Below are 24153 nucleotides of genomic sequence, written 5' to 3'. Positions count from 1 at the left end.
TCAAGGCCAGGTTCTGTCTCTGAGGCCTGGGTCTGACACTGGCCTTGGGCCAGGCCCCATCATCAAGTCCCGGGCTTAGAGTCAGGCCCAAGGATGAGTCTTGTTGCTGAGGCCCAAGCCTTGGCCTGGACCAAGAATTGATCCTGTTGCCGAGACCTAGGCCTAGGCCAGGCTGAGGCCCATTCAGAATCTGTATCCGTTGCCAAGCATACCTGGGAACTTTTGAATTGTGGTCACCCTGAAATTGATGTTGATTGGGGATGTGGGATGTGGGGTAGAAGAAGGAATGGAATAATGTATATCAGCTTTCTCTCTTATACCCCCTTTCAGTAATCCATACTTTCTGTCTCTTCCCCCTACCTACCACCATCACTTTTTCCTCCTCCAGAGATGACTCCAGCAAACTTTCCCTTCATCTCTTCCTAACTCCAGCAATATCTTTGTTCCCACCTCTTATAAGTCACAGCTCCCTGACTAGTGCACCTTCACTCTGCCCTTAGCTGAGTTAGTACCAAGTCCTGGAATCAGACTGAGTTGTGTATATTGCAGCCTCACACTAGCTTCTCCCCAGATATTGCTAACACTCCAGACTTATTCCTAGGCTCCTGTTTCCTGCAGGCTTACTGAGGAAGGGGAGTGGCTGGAGCTATACATAGAAAGACTCTGAGCTTTCTAGTATTTCCCCTAAGACCCTGCAAGTAATCTAAATTTCCTGAGTTTCAGGGTGAAATCCAGAGAGTTCCCAGATATGCTGATAGAGGAACTTGTTGCAATATGTCTGAAGTAGTTTTTCATTCCCAAGGGTTGTTTTCCTCATATTGTCAGAGTTTATTTTTGCACTACATAATCTAAAGAATGCAGATAATATTCAGTAAAATGGTGTTCCCAATTCCCATGTCTATGACTAAACATATATAAAGTGGATCTGGATTTTGCCATAGACTAATCAGATCAAAAATTAATTTTCCCAATCCTACCTTATGTTGTTATTACAAATATATCTTAAATATCCCATCTTAAAAAACATAACATTGACACAAATATGTGAAATTGGTTAATTTGTATTACCTAGCTCATAAGGAAAGGATTATCTGTTACATTCAGACTTTTCTAGGACCATAATATCCTGATTCATGTTTTTAGATTGATTTATTTGTCTGTAAAGTACAAGTCAATACCAGCATAATTCAAATAATGATGATGCACCTGTGTCACATTAAGATAAACTCAACTCCTCCACCATCTCATAAGCCTTCTTGCTTTCCTGTACTTTCAGTAAACATATAATCAAGGCACATTTTGCATTACAAAATATGGAGACAAAAGCATTTTCTCAAATGCATAATTTAGATTTAATTTTATGTATTAGAAAAATGGATTGGGATAAATGGATTACTAAATTGCAAATCAATATCCAGGTTTTAATGAGATTACAAACCACTCGAACTTCTTTGTCTAGGTTTATGAAGTCATAAGGAAAGAATTTGCTTGATTGATTTATAACCTGATAATTCATTTATCCATGTCCATTATCATTTACATTTTGGAGTTTCTTTGTAGGAGGGACATCAATTTAGATCAAGCAACTAGATAAAATACAAGAAATAGTAGTCTTTCACCACATATGTGAAATTAGTCCGTTGGCCTTTTCTGTGCCTATGACAAAAATGTTTATTGAAGAAAGCACTATATATTTGGTACTTTAGAATTGTTGTGAAATTTATATAGGCGTGAATCAAATTGTTTGAAAGCAATTTGCTTTGATTTGTTGAGTCATCTTGTTCCTTACCATGGACTAGATAGCTTTTATCCATTTTCTAGATTACACATCAGATAATGAGCAGTTGGGCCCTTAGTCTTCACCATTGGATTACTAGTATAATTTTGATTTTATCTATGCCATCTGACACTACTGCTTGTTGAGAACACTGAAACTTTTTGTTCTTATCTGTTTTTCTCCTTAATTGTCCATCCTTATGGAAATCCATAATTGCAATAATTCCAGTGGCTGATCTCATTAGCTATTCATTATAGAGTATTAATTACATCTCAGGTGAACTTACCTCAGTCTCATTAGGTTTTACATCAAGGATCCCATCATTTGAGCTTTCAATATAGCCATAACATCAGGGGATCTCAATAGCAGCTAATTGTTTTACTTGTCTCAGCTTCCTTGAGGTCTTGGATCTAGTTTCACACTTTCGCTCTTTGCCTTGGGACTGTTCTCACCTGTGAGACAGCCACAGTCTATTCATGTCATCACTTGCTTTCATTATGGCTATAATCCTATTGCTTTACTGTATGACATCAGTAACATCTGCTACTTAAGTGTATACTAGCCATATGTGAAACCTTTAGCTATTAGCAAGTCATTATATAGTGCATAAATGCTAAGAACTGGCTTGACTGGTCAATTGAGCAGCATGGCTTATTTAGTAATACAGCACAACACTGTCTAATTATTTTATATAATATTCTTTCATGATCAGTTATAGGAATGTAGTAGAATTCAAATGTTAGACTCTATAATGTATTCATGTTGAATTAAAAACAGCATTTGGAGAACATAATTGACAATACTTCTTGCTTTAAATTTGAGTTTTTATACACAATCATGACCCCAAAATCTACCCTAAATTTTACTTAATGCAGGTATGTTTCACTATGTGATATTAATTCTCAATCAGCATTTAATTTTTAGTTTAGTTTAGTTTATTCTTGATTAACTACAAAGTCAATTCAATTGCATATAATTCACAGGATTCCAAAGACCACACCAAGAAATGGACTTAAGCTGTTAATTTTATTTTTCTGATGTAAAGACTCTGAGGTGCAAATATTCAGATGTATCCATCAAGCATCCATCTGTGTGGGCTATGTAGCATAAGCAGTGGTGCACTGGGTTCAGTAACTACCAGACCTCAAGCACTCAAAGGATAGATTATGAGGTGGCCTTCCTTGCAGATATCCTATATGATCTCATTAGGATAGCCTTCTGAGCTATAGCCTTAGGAGTGGCAACAAAGAGGCTTTTGTGGCTCTGGAATTGGATGGTGGATGCCGCCTCCAATTAAGATACAGCTGGGCTGCGCATCATGTTCAGTTACCTATAGAATATTTTCAAATTTGCTTCGATTCGACAACTTATTTGCGAGCCCCTGAGGCAGCCACTGGGATGTGGCGAAACTCGGCCTGAGTCGGGCAATTTTATTGTTTTCATACATCTCCAGCCAATAAGGATTTTGAAAAAGACATTCTTTGGCATCTATTTTCCTACGTTTCCCCATGGATACAGGCCAAGGTCACAAGTCTTCCATAATCAATCTGGATTCACTTTATTAGCTCTCTCTAATGAGCATGTTTATGCTCCCAGAGTCCACAGCTCTACAGGAATCACAAAGGGAGAAACTCCTTGGCTGAGGACACCAACAAAATTACATAAAATGTGGCACCATGACATTGGCTCCTCTTTCTTGTGAGGCAGTCTCGTGCAAAATGGCCCCTCTCTCTGCAGATGAAACATACACAGAAATATAGAAACATACATAGAAACATAGAAATGACGCCAGAAAAAGACCAATCGGCCCATCTAGTCTGCCCAGCAAGCTTCGGCTCTTATTTTCCCATACTTATCTGAATCACCAATCACCAACTTCAGGGCTCTTGTTAGTAACTGTTTGATTCAAATTTCCTGTCATCTCCTGTCATTGATGCAGAGAGTAATGTTGGAGTTGCATCAAAGATGAGCAGAAGTCTTATGGTTAAGGGTTGTAACCGCCACATCAATTAAGCTACCTCGATGCTTGTTCACCCAGACTGTACAGATCGTTGCCTTGTTGGATGATGTCTGAATGCAAATCCTGTTTTCCTCACTTCCCCCTACCATTGAAGCAGATAGCAACGCTGTATATGCTTTCAAAGTGATGTATCAGGCTTAATTGGTTTAGGGTATAACCACCATAATAAGCAGCTACCCCCACAATTGTTTACCCAGATTGTGAAGTTCAGTCCTTGTTGGTTGTTGCTTGAATGTAAATCCTGTTTACTACTTTTTCCCCCTGCCGTAGAAGCAGAGAGCAGCACTGTATGGGGTAGCTTTTCAAAGGGGTAAGCGCGTAAGATTTGCGTAAGATTCACGCGTACCCCCCGAAAACCTACCCCAAACCCCCCCTGCGCGCGCCGAGCCTATTTTGCATAGGCTCGGTGGTGCGCACAAGCCCCGGGACGCGCGTAAGTCCCGGGGCTTGCATGGAGGGGCGTGTCGGGGGCGTGTCAGGGGGCATAACGGGAGTGACGCGGCGTTCCGGGGGCATGTCCGGAGTGATGCAGTGTTTCGGGGGCGTGTCCTGGGGCATGTCCAGGGGCGTGGTTCCGGCCCCTGGACCAGCCCTCGGACCGGAACATGGAGCATGGCAGGTAGGGGGGAGGATTAGATAGGGCCAGGAGGGTGGGTTAGGTAGGGGAAGGGAGGGGAAGGTGGGGGGAGGGCAAAGGAAAGTTCCCTCCGAGGCCGCTCCAGAGAGGAAGACTCAGAACCAATGTCAGAAAGTATTTCTTCACGGAGAGGGTGGTGGATGCCTGGAATGCCCTTCTGGAGGAACTGGTGAAGACTAAAACTGTGGAAGATTTCAAAGCGGCTTGGGATAAACACTGTGGATCCATAAAATTTAGAGGATGGGAATGAAGAGTAGAGCCATGGGGGTGGCTTGCTGGAATGTTTATTACCTGGTGATTACTACCCTTACTCAAAAAAAATCCCTTGCACGGTTAATGCAACCCCAAGATTGTTCTCTGCTTCGACGGCAAAGGGAAATGTGGAAAAGAGGATTTGCATTTAGATAACAACCAAAAAGGACTGAATTTCACAATCTGGGTAAATAAATAAATGTGGGGGTAGCTTGCTTATTACGGCGGTTACTACCCTAAATCAATTAAGCCTGATACATCACTTGAATGTGATTCATGGTCAACATCAAAACTTTTACAATGGAAAAAAATCAATAGAACTAGGGGTCATGATTTGAAGCTCCAGAGAGGCCCCTGTCACATGGTAGGAGCACTGGATGGCCATCCAGTGCTCCTACCATGTGACAGGGGCTGGCCAATGGCACGGATACCCTGTCACATGGTAAGGGCAAAGGGGCAACGGCGACATTTTTTTTTAGAACAGGTGATACCTGGGAACGGGAAATCTCTCCTCGAGGCCCCCCTGGATCTCTCCTCTCCCCGAGGCCCCCCTGGATCTCTCCCCGAGGCCCCTCTGGACCACCAGGTAAATTTTAAAAGGTTTTGGGGGGGGTTGGGACGGGAGGGTGGGGTTGATTTAAAGAGTCAAGTGGGTTTGGTTTTTTTTAGCGGCACGGGCCTCCCTAAAAAAAAAAGGGTCAGGAGGGTGGGGGAGGCTAAGGGGGGTCGATTTAAAGGGTCGGGTGGTTTTTTTTTTTTTATCGGGCCATCGGCGCCATTTTAATTAGTGGCAGCCAAAATGGCGCCGATGGCCCGAGAGCGGGAATCGCACCGGGACCCCCCCACTGGACCACCAGGTAATTTAACATTTTGGGGGGGGTTCGGGAGGGTGGGGGAGGGTAAGGAATTGGTTTTAAAGGGTTGGGATGGGTTTAGGTGTTGTTTTGGTGTGCCGGTTTTCCTGCCCTCCCCCAAATAATTCCCGTGCCCTATTTAATGATACAATACAAATGCCCCTGACGATAAATCGGGGCATTTGTATTGTATCATGCACTCTAATGATTTAGGATGATTTTAAAATTATCTGACGATAATTTTAATCGTTCAAAAACGATTCACATCCCTAGTATCCAGCATAGCTGGCAATAGCGATATGTGACACTAATACAGCTCTTGGAAGGCCAGATGATCTAGAACTTATCGAACCATATGGCCCTGTTTAGAGAACAGGTCTCAATGGGATTGTCGCTGAAGCGGGATTAAAGTAGAGCACTTACCATCTGTCGTGGATCACAGAAGGATGAGCCGGTGAATATGGATGGCTCCGTGGATTTCAGGAGTCATCGAGGGATAGCCTGGTGGACGTAGACGTCCAACTCAACTCTGTAACCTGGTATGGTGGCACAGGTACAGAGGAGTCTAGGCTGAGCATGTCTGTCACTACCACATTAATTTTTAGAGGTACAGAACCCTGCACCAGTATCAGTGGGGAATGCATCAGGTACAGGGGAGCTATTTTTGATTTGTGAACCTGGCCCTCATTGCAGCAGCTCGATGTCTCATGACGCCAGTCCAGAATTCTTCGGAACTCGTTCCAGTGTTTCTGGAGCACCTAGGACTGCCAGCATTGTGTGGAACAGTGGCAATGGCAGTGGTGATGTTGCTCGGCCCGGACGTTCTCCAGCACCGAGAAGGATAGCACCGATGTGCTGGGTGGCGTTGGTGGCGGATGGTCACTGTGCCGGTGACAATGAGTGCCACGGTGCTCAGCCTGGTCTTTCCCCAGCGAAAAGGTGGATGCCCTCACTGTCTTGGATAGCAAATGTTGACAGACTGTCAGCATGCCTGCACTGCTTCTGGCACTATGTAGTGTCGTAGGCTAATACAGGGCTTTAATAAGAACCCAAAGCATGGAGCACTGTGTTTAGGCGAGGGCATTATGTGGAGGTACTATGTCAGTATTGATGGTGTCGATGGCGGCTGAAGTGGCCTCGAGGGCATTGTCAAAAATATATATATGAAAAACATCGATGACCTGGGCAGAGCAAGGATAACAGTGATGAAAGCACTGATGGCATCGGCAAAGGTATCTATGGAAACAATGTGGCATCGAGAAATCAAAAAACATTGTTGGCATCAGAAAAAATGATGCCGGCATTGATGGAGTCGATGACCACATCGATAGGAATGTCGAAGACATCGATGGAAATGATGTGGGCATCGACTGCATCGATGTATGGAGGCGGGCACTGACAGCATTGGTGGCATGGCCACGGGCATCGACAGCATGGCCACAGGCATCAACGGCATTGATAGAATTGACTTGGGCACCAATGGTGTCCATGGCATTGATGGTACCAGCATGGGCATCATTGGCACCGACATGGGCACCGATGGCATCAACATTGGCATCGATGCCATCAAAGGAATTGACATTGGCATTGATGCCATTGATGGCATTGGCATCGATGCCATTGATGGAATCAATATTGACATTGATGGAATCGATATTGGCATCGATGGAATTGACATTGGCATCAATGCCATCGATGGAATCGACATGGACATTGATGGCATAGACCTGGGCATCAATGGAATCGACCCAGGCATCGATGCCACCGATGGAATCAACTTGGGCATTGATGGAATCGACGATGGCACCAATGGAATCGACCTGGGCATCGATGGCACCAATGGAATCGACGATGGCATCGATGGAAGTATCCTGGGCATCAATGACATCAATAAAATAAACAATAGAATCAATGGAAATGACCCTGGCTTCGATGGAAGTACCCTGGGCAATGATGGCATCGACCCAGACATCGATGGCACCGACGACACAAGGGTGTGCATCGATAGCATCCATCCAGGTAGTGATGGCATCAATGAAATCCAGGGAAAAAATCACTGCCATGGATGAAAAACATGGATGGCACTGATAGAATCGATGCAGGAATCGATGGCATCAATGTACCACGGGGGAGGGGTACCGATGGCATCAAAGAATGCAGGACGGTCTGGAAGGGGGTACCGACGGTAGCGAAGGGGGCATCAACTGCGCGAGGGTACCGAGGAAATCGAAGGACCTGGATTCGACAGAGGCCCTGGTGGCAACGGAAACCGTGGAAGTCCCTGTCCCACTAGCGCTAATAACCAGGCAGAGTGTCACAGAGGGATACTCGCAGGCTATGTGTGGCTAACTATGAAAACATAGGGAGAGGGAAGGCTGCAGTCGGTTGGCAGGCCAGGGAGGTGAGAGGAACCGACTGAAAAAACAGGGCATAGTACTCACCGAGCGTCGAATAAATGTATGCGAAGGGAGCCCCGTGCAGGGAAAAGTGTTTGTGAAGTAAAAGTTTAAGTGTTTCCGTGTGGAAAAAGTATTAGAATTTCTCACAGAGCTCCTAACCGCTATGCTTACTGCAGAGCGGAAAAAAGAAGACTGAGGGAGACACCTGTGGTCACAGGGATAATTGCAGGCTGAGCATGCTCAGTGCACTCAGTGTGCCAGTAACAGTCAAAGCTTTATAGAAACTGACAGAAAAGTTTTCCGTACAGGGCTCCATCCTGTGATGTCACCCATATGTGAGGACTACCATCCTGCTAGTCCTATGAGAAACCCTTAATCTGGTTAAAAGTTTATTATGAAATTTAAAATAAAACTTTGTAATCACTATCTCAGCTAGCTGATTGATGACAATTTTTCTTGATCCTCTGATATCTAGTTGAATTAGGGACATGTCTATAATGTGTAATGCTTCCTCCTGGGGGATATTCGTATAAAGCGACGTGATATCAGCGGTAACAAGCCTGCTACTATGTCCTATATTGTCCAGATGTTCAATCATAGTGATAAATGTGGTAGAATCTCTTACATATGATTTAATATCCTTAACTAAGGGTTGCAATACATTATCTACGAATTTGGCAGCATTCTCAAAAACCGACCCCCTTCCCGATACGATCGGTCTGCCTGAGGGTTTTATTAAGGATTTATGTATTTTAGGTGCAAAATAGATATATGGGGTATTAAATGAATCTATCTGTAAATATATTTTCTCTTTATGAGTAATGATCCCCTGTTGTTTGGCCTTATCTATGATGTCATTCTTATGTATCATAATGTCATGACCTGGATCCTTCTCTATATATTCATAGAACACAGAATTATTCAATTGGGACCATGACTCTGCATCATAATCTATGGTGTCCATAATCACTAAGGCTCCCCCTTTATGACTATGGGCCTCATTTTCAAATATCACATTGGTAACGCATTAGGGGGCGTTACCAATGCAAATGAGGCTTCTTTCGTGCAGTGGGGAAACATCGCGTGCGGCGATGTTTTCGCCATTCACGAAAACATTAGCACCGCACGGCACTTCAATCATCGCAGGCCATGATAGTCCCGGACAGCCTGTTTCAGGAGAGAGAGAGAGAGAGAGAGAGAGAGAGAGAGAGAGAGAGAGAGAGAGAGAGAGAGAGAGAGAGAGAGAGAGAGAGAGAGAGAGAGAGAGAGAGAGAGAGACTTACTATAGTGCCTATGCCCTAGACAGGTATTTTAACCCCTATGGGAGGGCCACCTACTAACTCGGGGTGGGGATTAGGTATGAGCGTCGGGGGTTGGGGGCCACTTTCGCATTCCACATGAGACCTACGGACAGAACAGTGCTCTCTAGTGCAGATTTGCTGGCCGTCGGAGTGAGGACGCTCACTCCAAGAAGTGGTTTGGGCAACATTCTCTCCACCTAGCTTGTTGTTGCCCAGGTAGAGTGTCCATCAAGCTAGGTGGAGAGAACGTTGCCCAAACCACTTCTTGGAGTGAGCGTCCTCACTCCGACGGCCAGCAAATTTGCACTAGAGACCACTGTTCTGTCCGTAGGTCTCATGTGGAATGCGAAAGTGGCCCCCAACCCCCGATGCTCATACCTAATCCCCACCCCGAGTTAGTAGGTGGCCCTCCCATAGGGGTTAAAATACCTGTCTAGGGCATAGGCACTATAGTAAGTCTCTCTCTCTCTCTCTCTCTCTCTCTCTCTCTCTCTCTCTCTCTCTCTCTCTCTCTCTCTCTCTCTCTCTCTCTCTCTCTCTCTCTCTCTCTCTCTCTCTCTCTCTCTCTCAGCCTGAAACAGGCTGTCGTGGACCGCAATAACCCTTTAGTGGCCCCGTAACGCAAATCTCAGGGTTGTAGCTATTAGCCGCGCTAACACTGCAGCTGTTTCGCCGCACACGATAGCTTTGCATATACTCCGCCCCCTGACAAATTTGCATTCGCAAATCGCGATAACAGCCGTTATCATGATTTGTGAATTTATCGCGTGCGGTAAACTCCTTTGAAAATGAGGCCCTATATTTGTATCCTCACATAATTGCTGAATAGATTTTTTTTTCTTCTTTAGATATATTAAATTCAATCCATTAATGTTGGGATTCGATCATATCCACTTCCCGTGTAACTATGAATTCAAATGCCAAAATAAGCGGATTAGGGGGTTCCCTAGGTAAGCAACCCATTGACTTTACCAATTTATTACCAGCATATACCTCTTGTTGAGGACCAAAAAAATCCTTAAGTCTTAATCTCCTAAAGAACCTCTGTAACTCAATGTGTGTAGTAAAACTGTCATGTTTCCTCGCTGGAATAAATGACAGTCCCTTGTTTAAGAGATCCAGGGTGATACCTGAAAACTGTCTAGAAGACAGATTGACTACATTATCAGATTGCCTATCTTTCAGACTGGCCCTGAGTAATTTCTCTGATTATCTTCAAGAATTATAGGGTTCCCTATATCCATATGATTTTCTTGTTTTGAAATTCTGTTCGCCTCTTGCTCCTCTACCTCTAGTTATAAACCCATCTTTATTTGGGCAATGTTCCTCATGGCTATGTGCTTCCAACACATTAAAGCACACCTGCCTAGCATTGTCTTTCTCTTTAATTTTCTTATCCTCGTCGGAAGACTCATCCGACGAAGATGAGAAGTCACCCTTCCCCTTGTATCTATTATTTTTCTTGGTCTGCATCCACGAATACACATAGCCAATGGAATAATCTTTCTCATCCCGTTGGAATTTGCTGAGTTTGATTTTCTTAATGTCATTGTGATATATGTCTAATTGCTTCTGAAGTTCACTTAATTGTAACTCAAACGCCTCTATGGAAAAATGTGTTTGTAATTTAAGCGCCTCCCTCTCTATTTCCTTGTTGATATCTTCTAATTGATTTTTTATTGTGGATATTATGAGTACCATGAGATCATGGCTACATTTGTTTAATATAGCATTCCAACAACTCACAAAAGTTTCATCAGTAGCAAAAAGATGAGGTTCTTTAAATATTCTTAATCCTCTCGGTATTCTATTTGCGTGACAATATTCAGCCAGAGTGGCTGCATGTAATTCCATACGAATTACTTTCCTCTTGGCTTTAATAAATGTATTCCAATCTCCCTCCCCTTCTGCAACTGGTGTATCAAATAGTCTGAACCCCGCCAAAATGTCGGCTGACGCTTGGTCTGAGTAACTGTGCATATTATCCATATTCACAATATCACTTTTAAACATTATAATGTCAATAACACCAAATAGCTGGTACTTCCCCTAAAAATGCACACTGGGGTAACCTCAACAGGTCAAAGCATATGTGCAATTCCTCTGATATTTAAACTAGCTACATACACAACTCAGAGGCACTCGGCAAGTTATAATGCCCATACTTGTTTTATTATCAAACCTTACAACATACTTTTTATTATAACGGTTCTTACTAGACCACAATGCCCACATGTATCTAAAAACTTTCCCCTACCACTCATGATTTACCCTACATTCACACCACTCATACCTCTCATACACTACTATGATTAAAATACTCAAGTGCATGTTATCCAACAATGACTCCAATGTAATTTTTTACACATTGTTGATATTACTAATGCATTGCTTTCATCCTGTACTAATAACCCATATTACTGATATATATTCATCTGTTCATTACAATTGATGACTAACACTTTCAACTGCTTTGTTTTCATATTATACATACCGTAATTTCCAGTGGCAGGACTACTATGGAACATGAAGACCCCAATGGAGGCAACCACCTAATGGAAATCTTTTCACAAGTTGGGCTGCCCAAGGATCAGGTGATCTCATTTATATCCAAGGTAATGAAACAACTCTGTAGCTTGCTTAAGGTAAAACTCTGCACACCTCATTGTATCACCGGCAGACTGATGGCCTCTTTGAGTGCTTCATCCAGAAACTCATGCAAATGTTGAAGAAATTTGTGGATGAAAATGGCAAGAACTGGGACGTCTTGCTGCCCTTCATGCTGTTTGCAATTTGTGAAGTACCTTAGTGCTCAATGGAGTTTTCCCCTTTTGAATTAATGTATGGGAGGAAGCCAAGTGGAATCTTGGACATAGCTTGGGAAACTTGGGAAGATGAAGGGAACCCTGGGCAGAACCTTAAAGACTATATTCTCGGAGTGCAGGATTGCCTAAAGAAAGCTGGGGAGTCAGCCAACCTCTGCCTAGAGAAGGCTCAGGTTACCCAAACCTGAGCTTATAATTGCCCCACAGTCCAAAGAGTATTCCAGCCTGGGGACTGCATCCATGTCCTCCTCCCCTCTTTGTAAAGCAAGCTGTTAGCTTGGTGGCAAGGACCGTTTGAAGTTTGAAGAAAACACGGCCCATGGATTACAAAATAGCCCAGCCAGATAAATAAAACTCAGATCTACCATATACACCTTCTGAAGAAATGGGTTCCATAGGTGTGTGGAATGGTACAAGAAGAAACGTTTGGTCTTCAGGTTGGACCTGAAGTGGACAAAACCCAAATTCCTTTAGGAGAGCAGTTGCCCACCACACAGATAGCTGACTTAAAGCAGCTGGTGCAATGATTTGTCCTCTCCCATTAGGTTGGTGCCGAAGCCAGATGGCAGCATAAGGTACTGCATTGATTTTAAAAAGGTCAACAAAGTCTCAAAAGTTGATGCATACCCGATGCCTCGAGTGGATGAGCTAACTGAGTGTCTGGGATCAGACCAGTTCATCTCTAACCTGGACCTTACAAAAGGATATTGGCAGGTGTCGCTCACACAAGTACTAACCAGGCCTAACCCTACTTAGCTTTTAAGATGAGGCAAGATCAGCACATTCAGGGTGGCATGGCTATAGGCCAGCAGTGAAGGAGAAAGACTGTGTTTTTGGACACCAGGGGGACTTTTCCAGTTCACAATCCTCCCTTTTGAACTCCATGGTGCCCTTGCAATGTTTCAGCACTTGTTCAACTGCCTACTCTGCCAATATCAAGGCTACACAGCCATCTACTTGGATGACATATTGGTCTATAGCCCAGATTGGAAGACACACTTAAGCCAACCCCAGGCTGTGCAAACCAGTCTGAAGAAGGCAGAACTGATGGCCAATCCTGAGACATGCTTGCTAAGAGAGCAAGAAATCTATCTTGGATATACCCTGGGAAAGGGAAAGGTCCAGCCACAGACATGGAAGATCAAGGTGATCACCCGGCTGCAAATCCCACAAGCAAAAGTGAAAGTGAGAGTATTCCTAGGCCTCACGGGGTACTATAGAAGGTTTATCCCAAATTATTTGGAGAAGGCAGAGCCTTTCACAAGTCTGTTGTTGAAGAAAGCATCAGAAGTCCAGTGGTTAGCTGAAGCAGAAGAGACCTTCTGGGCTCTGAAAGAGGCATTATCCTCCAAACTGGTCTTGATACATCCAGACTTCACTGAACCCATCACGGTGCAGACCGATACCTCAGAATTAGGCTTGAGAGCAGTCTTAGTCCAAGAGAAGGATGGCCAAGAACTTTCTGAGGCATGCGTTAGCCGGAAGCTGATTCCACAAGAAAGGCATTTCTCAATGGTCATGAAAGAGGCCTTGGCAATCAAGTGGTCCTTAAAGGTCTTGTGCTAATACCATCTGGGATGGTAGTTTACTCTCATATCATACCATCAACACTCCTGTGGATAAAAAGAAATAAGGAATTTAATGCAAAGGTGATGAGATGGTTCTTGGCCCTATAGCCTTTCAACCTTAAAATATGACATAGAGCCGTTAGGAAAACACCAATGCAGATTTCCAGTCCAGAGAGGTGTCCCTAGTACAGGCAGGTGCTCATCTTGACAAGGCTGAGCTGAGGAGGAGGGTATGTGAGGGAGTTTATAGGATACTCCCTCAGACTACCTTAAGGGACCAGACACAGCTGTCTCGCCTGGTCCTCCTTAAGATCCAGACCCACAAGTAATCATGGGTGAAGAGAGGAGCCCCTCACCAAAGTATAAGAACTCAGAGCCTAGAAGGGTTAGGCAGGCACTGGGGAGCAAACAGGAAGCTGTCCTAGGACAAGGCATGTTATATTTGATGTTTGAGTGCTATGTGAACCATAAAGTGAGCTGCATTTGCTTTCTATTTTTGCTTTCACTGTAAATAAAAGTGCATATAAGAAAACAGCCAGAGACAGCCTCCTTTGTTTCCTGGCTGTTTCCCATGCTGCTGTTGCCCAAGATACACACAGGCATCCACCACCCTCTCTGTGAAGAAATATTTCTTGATATTGGTCCTGAGTTGTCCCCTTGCATCTAAGGTCTTACAAGTGGTGAAACCTTAGATGCAAAGTCAAGGAGAAACAGGCCAAAATGAAGGCAGAGGGGCCCACCAGCCAGATAACCTTTACCCAAGCAGAATGTATGGTCCTGAGCATCATATCAGAGGCTGCAGTAAGAGGGGTTGGTGAGCTGGACAATTTAAGCTCTCAAGTGCAACAAGATGAGCAGTCTTTGTAAGAAAGGCATATTTATTTATTTAGCTTTACTTGTATTCCACAGTATCTACAAAATATTCATTGCAGATAACAACAAACAACATATAAAGTTCTTGAATATATTACCAAATATAAAGTTTCTAACTATATATATATTTACATATTTATAGATAGTCTATGGTCCAAATGGTAGATAGGGCTTGCAGTCATGAGCAACTCATTGCTGCCAGTCCTCTTTCTGTTCTTGCTTGTAGGTTTAAAGAAAGTGCATAATGGTAGCTTTGATTCAAAAGGGACTGCTAGACTAGAAGGTTGTACAGTAGCTGGAGGCCATAGAGTAGGGCCCATTTAGCTGTTCAACATACCTATAAGGAAGGTCCAGTGACTGGGAAAAAAGAAAAAATCAGTAGTGACAGTTTGTATATTTTATTTTCTTGTAAGGGATGACACACAAACTGACTCTGATGGACCAGGACCCATTGGCATGGGTAGGGCTCAGCAAAGTCCATAAGAGCTGCAGAACAGTCCAGAGGAACAAAGTGAGTTTTAAGAGGAGGGGGTCTGTGGAGTCTGCAGCTGACAGAAAGGAGCATAAGAAGAATGTGGCAAGAGATGAAGAGCACACTCATGCTTTGTTGGAGGAGACCTTCCCCACCTATAGTGAAAGACATACTACTGATGTTTAAGGACAAGATGTCGATGAGGTGAAGGCAGTGAAAGAGAAGAGGCCAGCTTTTCTCCAAGAGCTGATGAAGAGGTGCCTTACACACCAGCTGACAACTACATGCTACTCCAAAATAATAGAATGGCAGACCTGCTTCTAGGCATAAGACAGGCATAAAGAGTCTTAAGGAAGAGCTGCAGGGTATAAAACAGGAAATGCAGGGTATTGGTGAATGCTGTGGGAGGAATTGCAGTCCATTACTTTTGTCTAGAGGGAGATGCTTCAGTGGATGCCTCCATGCCAGCTACAACAAGCAGAGAATGCTCCCTCACCACAGGGTCCTTGGATGTAGCCTCCTCCTGCATTTCCACCACCACCACCATCACCACCACCATGGTTTGTTCCTCTGCCAGCTGTGGTTCTGTCAGCCCAGTGGTAGGTTACCCCTGTATACAGCACCACTTACATTGCCTCCTGCTCTTATGATTCCACCATTTCCAAGTATACCTTCTCCACCAATACATCTACCACATCAGAAGAAGGCTTTCCCCTCTGATGATGCAGATGGATACATCTCCCTTTAAAATTAGGGATGACTCATCATGTACACCAACTGAAGAGGAGATGCCCACCAAATCTAAGCTCTCTTGATTCCTTCTTACATCCTTTTCCCTCCTGAAGCTATCACCCTTTGCCACTGCCTTCAGTGTCCAGGACCTCCGAAGCCATTGTTAGCAGCATCATTTTCTTCCCTCTTACCATTCTCTCCCTCCCCATCCCCAGCTCTCTTAGCTATCAGTTATAGCTAATCAGTGAGGAAATGACATTTAAAACCCAACTTTCAAATCTATCCATAGTACAATATTTGTGCATCTAAGTGAACACATGGAGATTAATGCTAGTATTTTATTTCAATGATGTTTTTAACCTATAACTGTTTGTAATTATTTTATGTATTTTATATTGTGTTTTGTTGTTCTGTTCTGTTTGTTATTTATGGATGTTTTGTTGTACTCCATCTTGATCATGATGTGAAGACAGTAGATTATACGAATGGCTATATAAATAAATAAAATAAATAGAGATATGCATTCGTTTTTGCCAAATTAGACAATTTCAATGAAATTGTCTTATTCGGCATGGTTTGGGGGCAATGAAACCCGAAAAGAATTTTTCTGAAATTTCAGAAAAATTTGTATTTTGGCTCAGTGCACGTTAACTCCCGTTAGTGTGCACTAGCACTAAAATGTTAGTGCCTACTAACGGGAGTTAGTGTGTGCTAACCTGAAAATCGGGGGCCCACAAAAAAAAATCCCCGAACCACAGGAAAAACAAAGTTTCCCGCTGTTCTCCGAAAACGAAGCCCGAAACGAATTTTTAAAACTATGCACATTTCTAAGAATAAATATATTTTACATGGGAAATAATCATAACACTGCATGAATAAATGCCAAGGCTTAAATGTGAAGACAGTTATTTTATAAAGTATGCACTTATACCAGTTTTAAAATACTAACCTCCGCATGTACTTGGAATCACTAGTTCACCAATATCCTCACCAGTTCACCCAGTCCTTCTCCAGTTCACCTAGACCCTCTAGCCATTCACCCTGAGTCCTCACCATTTTACATAGTCCCCTCACCTAATAACTGCAGACAATAGACAAATCTGATTTCACTTGAACAAGTCAATATGCAGGAATAAATGTGTATGAATAAGTTTGGTAATGTATATATGTATATCTCTTACAAAACAGCAACTAGCATGTGTACTTCTGAACCCCTCCAGATCACCTCTAGACCATCCCTTTTTTTCCCTGGTAAAAGGTACCTGAAACAAAAGTACACATGCACTTACGGTTTTAAAATAACACATACATGGGTACGTGCTATTTAGTGCATATATGCTATTTTTATACATAGAACCCTTTTGAAAATTCACTCTTTAATTTGGCCATATGCAGAATCTCATTATTAAGGTTTTTTTTCCTTTCTTCATTCTACTTCTAAGGGAAAAAGCTTAGGGGTCGATTTTAAGACCCGCACGTGCATGTCCATGTGCACACGGTTCCTGGCTCGTGCACATGGCCACACCAATTTTATAACATGCACGCACCGGTGCACGCATATGCACACGCTTCCCCGGGACAGTGGCTAATAACACTGTCCCGGCCCACCCACCGCCCTGCTCCTCCCTGCCCAGATCACGTCCCTCTGGCCTGCTCTTTTTGCAGGGCCCGGCACTTCAGCACATAATGGGGATTACTCGCGTGGCCAAGCCCATTCTAAAATGCGCGCAAGACCTGGTCACACACATAAGCCTTGTTTTTTACACGCGTGGTCCTTTTAGAATCGGGCCGTTAGTAAATCAGGACCTGAATTAAGCTCTCAAAGAAGAAATACAAATTCTTTACTTCTAAAATCTCATGAATCTAAATGGCACTTAAAAAACACAAACCAAAAAACATATGAAAATAACCCAAGAACATTATTCACCATAGTAAAAAACCTCACTAATGACAAATCCGAATCTCCACAAACCCTTCCAGAAAATAGATGCAACGAAATTGCAACTTTTTTTAATGACAAAATTAAGAACCTAAAAACTAAAATACCAAATACTATGAAACAAGAAATTAAAATGAAAAAAAGAGAAATCAAACAGTGGTCAACATTCCATGAAGTATCAGAACTGGAAATCGAAATTTTGCTAAAAAAACTAAACCCCGCCCCACATGCATGCGATACAATAACAACCATAGATATAAAAAAAGTAGCCAACACTGTATCACCAACACTAGCAAAGATCGTCAATCTATCTTTAGAGGAAGGATCCATGCCAGATGCCCTGAAAGGAGCAATCGTAAAACCCATTTTAAAGAAAAAAAACAGCGACCCACTTAACCTGAGCAACTACAAACCTGTATCAAACCTACCCTTAATTGCAAAATTAATAGAAAAAACAATACAAAAGCAACTAGCGGAACACCTAGACAACAATAACATACTATATCCCTCACAACATGGTTTTAGAAAACATTATAGCACAGAGACACTACTACTAGCACTGACAGACAACATCATGAGAGGATTCGATAACGGTAAACATTACATTCTAGTGATGCTAGACCTCTCAGCAGCTTTTGATACCGTAAACCACAACATACTCCTAAATAGACTAGAAGAAATAGGATTAGACAACAAAACAATCAGCTGGTTCAGATCATATCTAAGCAACAGATATTTTCAAGTTCAAATCAGAGATTCAATGTCAGATAAAATAGACCTTCAGACAGGAGTACCACAGGGATCCGCTCTGTCTGCCACACTCTTCAACATATACCTACTGCCACTATGCCACCTACTAGCCGGGTTGGGAATCACACACTACATATACGCAGACGATATTCAATTTATATTACCCATTGACGATACAATGGAGAAAACATTAAACATAGCGAACATGTATCTAGACATCATCAAACAACTATTAAATCAAATGGAACTAGTAATCAATATTGAGAAGACAGAATTCCTTCACTTAGAAAGAAAGAAAAACATGGAGATCTCACACAACCCAATCACACTCAATAACAACAAACAAATAATACTTGCAGAGAAAGTCCGGAATCTAGGAGTAATAATAGACACAGAACTAAGCTTAAAACAACATATATCCATAAAAGTAAAAGAAGGATACGCCAAACTCATGGTTCTCAGAAAACTCAAACCACTTCTAACGACCACCAACTTTAGAACAGTACTACAAGCGCTAATATTTGCAAGCACTGACTATTGCAATACCCTTCTACTAGGTTTGCCATACACTGCCATAAGACCACTACAAATATTACAGAACACGGCTGCAAGAGTATTAACTGGAAAAGGGAAGAGAGATCACATTACCGAAACACTAGCTGAGCTGCACTGGCTTCCCATTGAACAAAGAATTCAGTACAAGACACTGTGCACCATACACAAATTAATACACAATGAAAACGCAGACTAGCTGAACACAGCCCTTAGAGTACACATCCCCAATAGAAATCTAAGATCATCCAACAAAGCTCTTCTGACTATTCCATCAGTCAAGACAGCAAGACTAACACAGGTAAGAGAGAGGGCACTATCATTAGCAGGACCCATATTATGGAACTCCATGCCATTGGAATTAAGACTGCAAAGAGAAAACAAAACTTTCAGAAAAAATCTGAAAACTTGGCTAGTCAACCAAGCCTTTCAAAAAGAGAAGGGAGAATAGAATAGAATCCAGGGAAATGCAAGGTTCAACCAGGTAAGTGCAAGGGACAAAACACCCATGCAAACAGAAATCACTAAGGGTGTATGTTTTTTGTTTTAATAGAATTCATCAGTAAAGGATAAGCTACTTGTAGAATGAGTCCTCGACTCAAACTGCTATAGAATTGACCAGGACATGATAGTGTTCACACTCATTTAACTAATTTTGATTAAAACTATGTTACCGAACATTATGGCACCTGTGTAAACTGATAGAGGGTAATAGCATTACTTTTTTGTGCCTTATTGTAAACCGTTGTGACGGTACCCACCTTAATGACGGTATAGAAAAAGATTTAAATAAATAAATAAATAAAAGTATCAAGACAATGCTGAACAGGGTTCCGTTTGCAGTGAAATAGTATAGGGGTGGCCAACTCCAGTCCTCAAGAGCCACAAACAGGCCTGGTTTTCAGTATATCCATAATGAATATGCATGAGATAGATTAGAATGTACTACCTCCACTGTATGTAAAACTATCTCACGCATATTCATTAAGGATACCCTGAAAACCAGGCCTGTTTGTGGCTCTTGAGGACTGGAGTTGGCCACCCCTGACATAGTAGATGACAGCAGAAAAAGACCAAGGGAGCAATCTAGTCAGCCCAACTATTCCTGTCTACCTTATCCCAGCTGCCAGCCATAGAAACTTGTAGGGATGTGCAGAGGTACGCCATACGTTGCATTCGGGATACGTATTCGTCGGGGGGCAGATATGTTGTATACGTCCGTATGGCGTCCCGATACGGTTATACGTCTAATCCTATTCGTTACCCGGCTAAAATTAAATTTACTACAACCCCCACCCTCCTGACCACCCCAAGACTTACCAAAACTCCCTGGTGCTCCGGCGGGGGTCAGGGAGCACTCTCACACCCTCGCTACCAGTTCAAAATGGCGCCGATAGCCTTTGCCCTACTATGTCACAGGGGCTACCGGTGCCATTGGTCAGCCCCTGTCACATGGCCATCGGCACCATCTTGTGCTCCTGCCATGTGACAGGGGCTGACCAATGGCACCGGTAGCCCCTGTGACATAGTAAGGGCAAGGCTATCGGCGCCGTTTTGGTTCCTGGCACCCAACGGCACGAGTGCAGGAGATCGCTCCCGGACCCCCGCTGGACCCCCAGGGACTTTTGGCCAGCTTGGGGGGACCTCTTGACCCCCACAAGACTTGCCAAAAGTCCAGCGGGGTCTGGGAGCGACCTCCTGCACTCGGGCCATACTGCCAGTATTCAAAATGGCGCCGGTGCTACCTTTGCCCTCACAATGTAACAGGGGCTGACGGTCAGTGACATAGTGAGGGCAAAGGCTAGTGCCGGCGCCATTTTGAATACTGGCAATATGGCCCGAGTACAGGAGGTCGCTCCCGGACCCCCGCTGGACTTTTGGCAAGTCTTGTGGGGGTCAGGAGGCCCCCCAAGCTGGCCAAAAGTCCCTGGGGGTCCAGCGGGGGTCCGGGAGTGATCTCCTGCACTCGTGCCGTCGGGTGCCAGGAACCAAAACGGCGCCGATAGCCTTGCCCTTACTATGTCACAGGGGCTACCGGTGCTACCGGTGCCATTGGTCAGCACATTGGTCAGCCATTGGTCAGCACATGGTAGGAGCACAAGATGGCGCCGATGGCCATGTGACAGGGGCTGACCAATGGCACCGGTAGCCCCCGTGACATAACAGGTCAAAGGCTATTGGCGCCATTTTGGACTGGTACCGAGGGTGTGAGAGTGCAGGGGATTGGTCCCGGACCCCCGGCTGGACCACCAGGGAGTTTTGGTAAGTCTTGGGGGGGATCAGAAGGGTGGGGGGTTGTTTAAATTGGCGGCCGAATAATTCGGCGAAAATTTGTTGTATTCGTGGGGAATCGCAATACGTTTCGCTTCCCCACGAATACAACGAATATTGGCACATCCTTTGCGGATGTAAACAGTGGAGTACCTCAGGGATCTGTATTGGGACCGGTGCTTTTCAATATATATATATAAATGATCTGGAAAGGAATACGACGAGTGAGGTTATCAAATTTGCGGATGATACAAACTTATTCAGAGTAGTTAAATCACAGGCAGACTGTGATACATTACAGGAGGACCTTGCAAGACTGGAAGATTGGGCATCCAAATGGCAGATGAAATTTAATGTGGACAAGTGCAAGGTGATGCACATAGGGAAAAATAACCCTTGCTGTAGTTACACGATGTTAGGTTCAATGTTAGGAGCTACCACCCAGGAAAAAGATCTAGGCATCATAGTGGATAATACTTTAAAATCATCGGCTCAGTGTGCTGCAGCAGTCAAAAAAGCAAATAGAATGTTAGGAATTATTAGGAAGGGAATGGTTAATAGAACGGAGAATGTCATAATGCCTCTGTATCGCTCCATGGTGAGACCGCACCTTGAATACTGTGTACAATTCTGGTCGCCGCATCTCAAAAAAGATATAGTTGCGATGGAGAAGGTACAGAGAAGGGCAACCAAAATGATAAAGGGGATGGAACAGCTCCCCTATGAGGAAAGGCTGAAGAGGTTAGGGCTGTTCAGCTTGGAGAAGAGACGGCTGAGGGGGGATATGATAGAGGTCTTTAAGATCATGAGAGGTCTTGAACGAGTAGATGTGACTTGGTTATTTACACTTTCGAATAATAGAAGGACTAGGGGGCATTCCATGAAGTTAGCAAGTAACACATTTAAGACTAATCGGAGAAAATTCTTTTTCACTCAATGCACAATAAAGCTCTGGAATTTGTTGCCAGAGAAGGTAGTTAGTGCAGTTAGTGTAGCTGGGTTCAAAAAAGGTTTGGATAAGTTCTTGGAGGAGAAGTCCATTAATGGCTATTAATCAATTATACTTAGGGAATAGCCACTGCTATTAATTGTATTAGTAGCATGGGTTCTTCTTAGTGTTTGGGTAATTGCCAGGTTCTTGTGGCCTGGTTTTTGGCCTCTGTTGGAAACAGGATGCTGGGCTTGATGGACCCTTGGTCTGTCCCAGCATGGCAATTTCTTATGTTCTTATGTTCTTAATACGTAGGGACCGAATGCATACCCCTAGAAACTTGAGCCCTTGTACAGTATCACTCTGTAACCAAGTCAGTCTTGTTGTTTTCCTGACTGGTCCTCTGCCACAAATACCACACTTAATGCAACATATATTCTCCTTCCCCCCAATGTCTTAACATATGTAGAATAATTTTAAAAGGCATTTCCACAGGTGAAGTAGTGCCTTACACATGGAAATGACTTATTATAAAATCAACCAATAATTAAAAAACAACTAAATTTTTCAATGCTTAACTTAAAAATGATACCATCTTCATTCATATGGTCAAGTCATACTCTAATCTTTTCAGGAAGATTTTTCATAGTATGGAAATGTTTTGCATTCAATTGTAATGTAAACGTTTTCACATAAAGGCAACCAGTATCAAATCTGAGCAACATTTATGAAGTGAGAAATTCACTTTTCACATGTCCTTGCACATCGAAATGCTCCATCAAATATGAGCCTATGATCAAATCAGTGCTAAGGGGATGATGTAATAAAACCCTTGCTAAAATACACACTTAGTTCAATATTCAATCATGTTCAGTGCTAAAAACTGGATAAGTGTAACTTATGGAGCTAAATAGCGGCTGGCTGCTGAATATGTGCCTATGTTCAGTGACTACTTCTTAGCCGCATAAGTCGCTTAGGGGGTCATTTATCAAAGTGCTATATGGCGTTTTTGCATGCAAAAAATGCCTTTAACGCATGCGAAAACACCATAACTCATCGTGTGATGAGAATGAAAGACAGAGAGAGAGAGAGAACACCTAGCCATAATGCCCTCAGACTAGATAGCCATTTATATCTCTATGGGAGGCCCACCTAGTAACTCAAGGTGAAATTTAGGTATTAGTGTAGGGGTTAGGGGCCACTTTGACATTCAAAGTGAGATGTATGATCAGAACAGTGCTCTCTTGTGAAGATTTGATGACCTTCGGAGTGAGGAAACTCACCAAAGATGAGATTTGTGCAATGTTCTCTCAACCTAGCTTGATGTTGCCCAGGTAGAGAGTCCATCATATAGCACTTTGATAAATGACCCCCTAAGTGAATTACAGCTCTTGGGGAAATTAAAAGGAAAAACTGTTGTTGGGATTCCCTGACAAAGAGAAAATGCTGTGGAAAAATTCTGTAACTTTGGAATTTGGCAGTATCTTAAGTCTTGTTTCTTGTTAATGCAGGAAAAGTGAGTTCTCTGTGTGGGATATAAATCATGCTACATTCTTTAAGTGTAAGCAACAGTGTAATAAATTTATGCAGTCTTGAGTGCTAAAAGATTTTGCTCTGTAAGCACTTGACTGTGAAGCTGAGCAGAGTGTATACTGCCACACGTGTGATGGAGACTGTCAGAGAAAATCTATTGTTCTGAATCCTTTGTGATACAATTTTTCTGTAACATTGACTTAAAGCTGGCAAAAATCTAATTCTACATTTTGTATAGTGGTTGAGTATGCTAAATTGAATACTGGAAGGTGTCTGAGGGTAATCCACATTTAAAGGGAAATTTAAAATAGAAATGGGGGAAAACCAATTCTATTATTTTTCTTTTTTTTTTTTTTTAGTTAGAATCCAGTTTTTATCAAGGGTCCAGAGGATGATGTGAGGGCTTATATTCTTTCTCTAGATTTTGAAAGAAGGAATTAAGAGTATAGAAAAGAGTTCTTATATTG

The sequence above is a fragment of the Rhinatrema bivittatum genome, chromosome 4 (assembly GCF_901001135.1).
Source record: "Rhinatrema bivittatum chromosome 4, aRhiBiv1.1, whole genome shotgun sequence".
Taxonomy (NCBI): Eukaryota; Metazoa; Chordata; class Amphibia; order Gymnophiona; family Rhinatrematidae; genus Rhinatrema; species Rhinatrema bivittatum.
The sequence above is the reverse complement of the archived record's forward strand: the minus strand, read 5'-3'. Positions refer to the sequence as shown.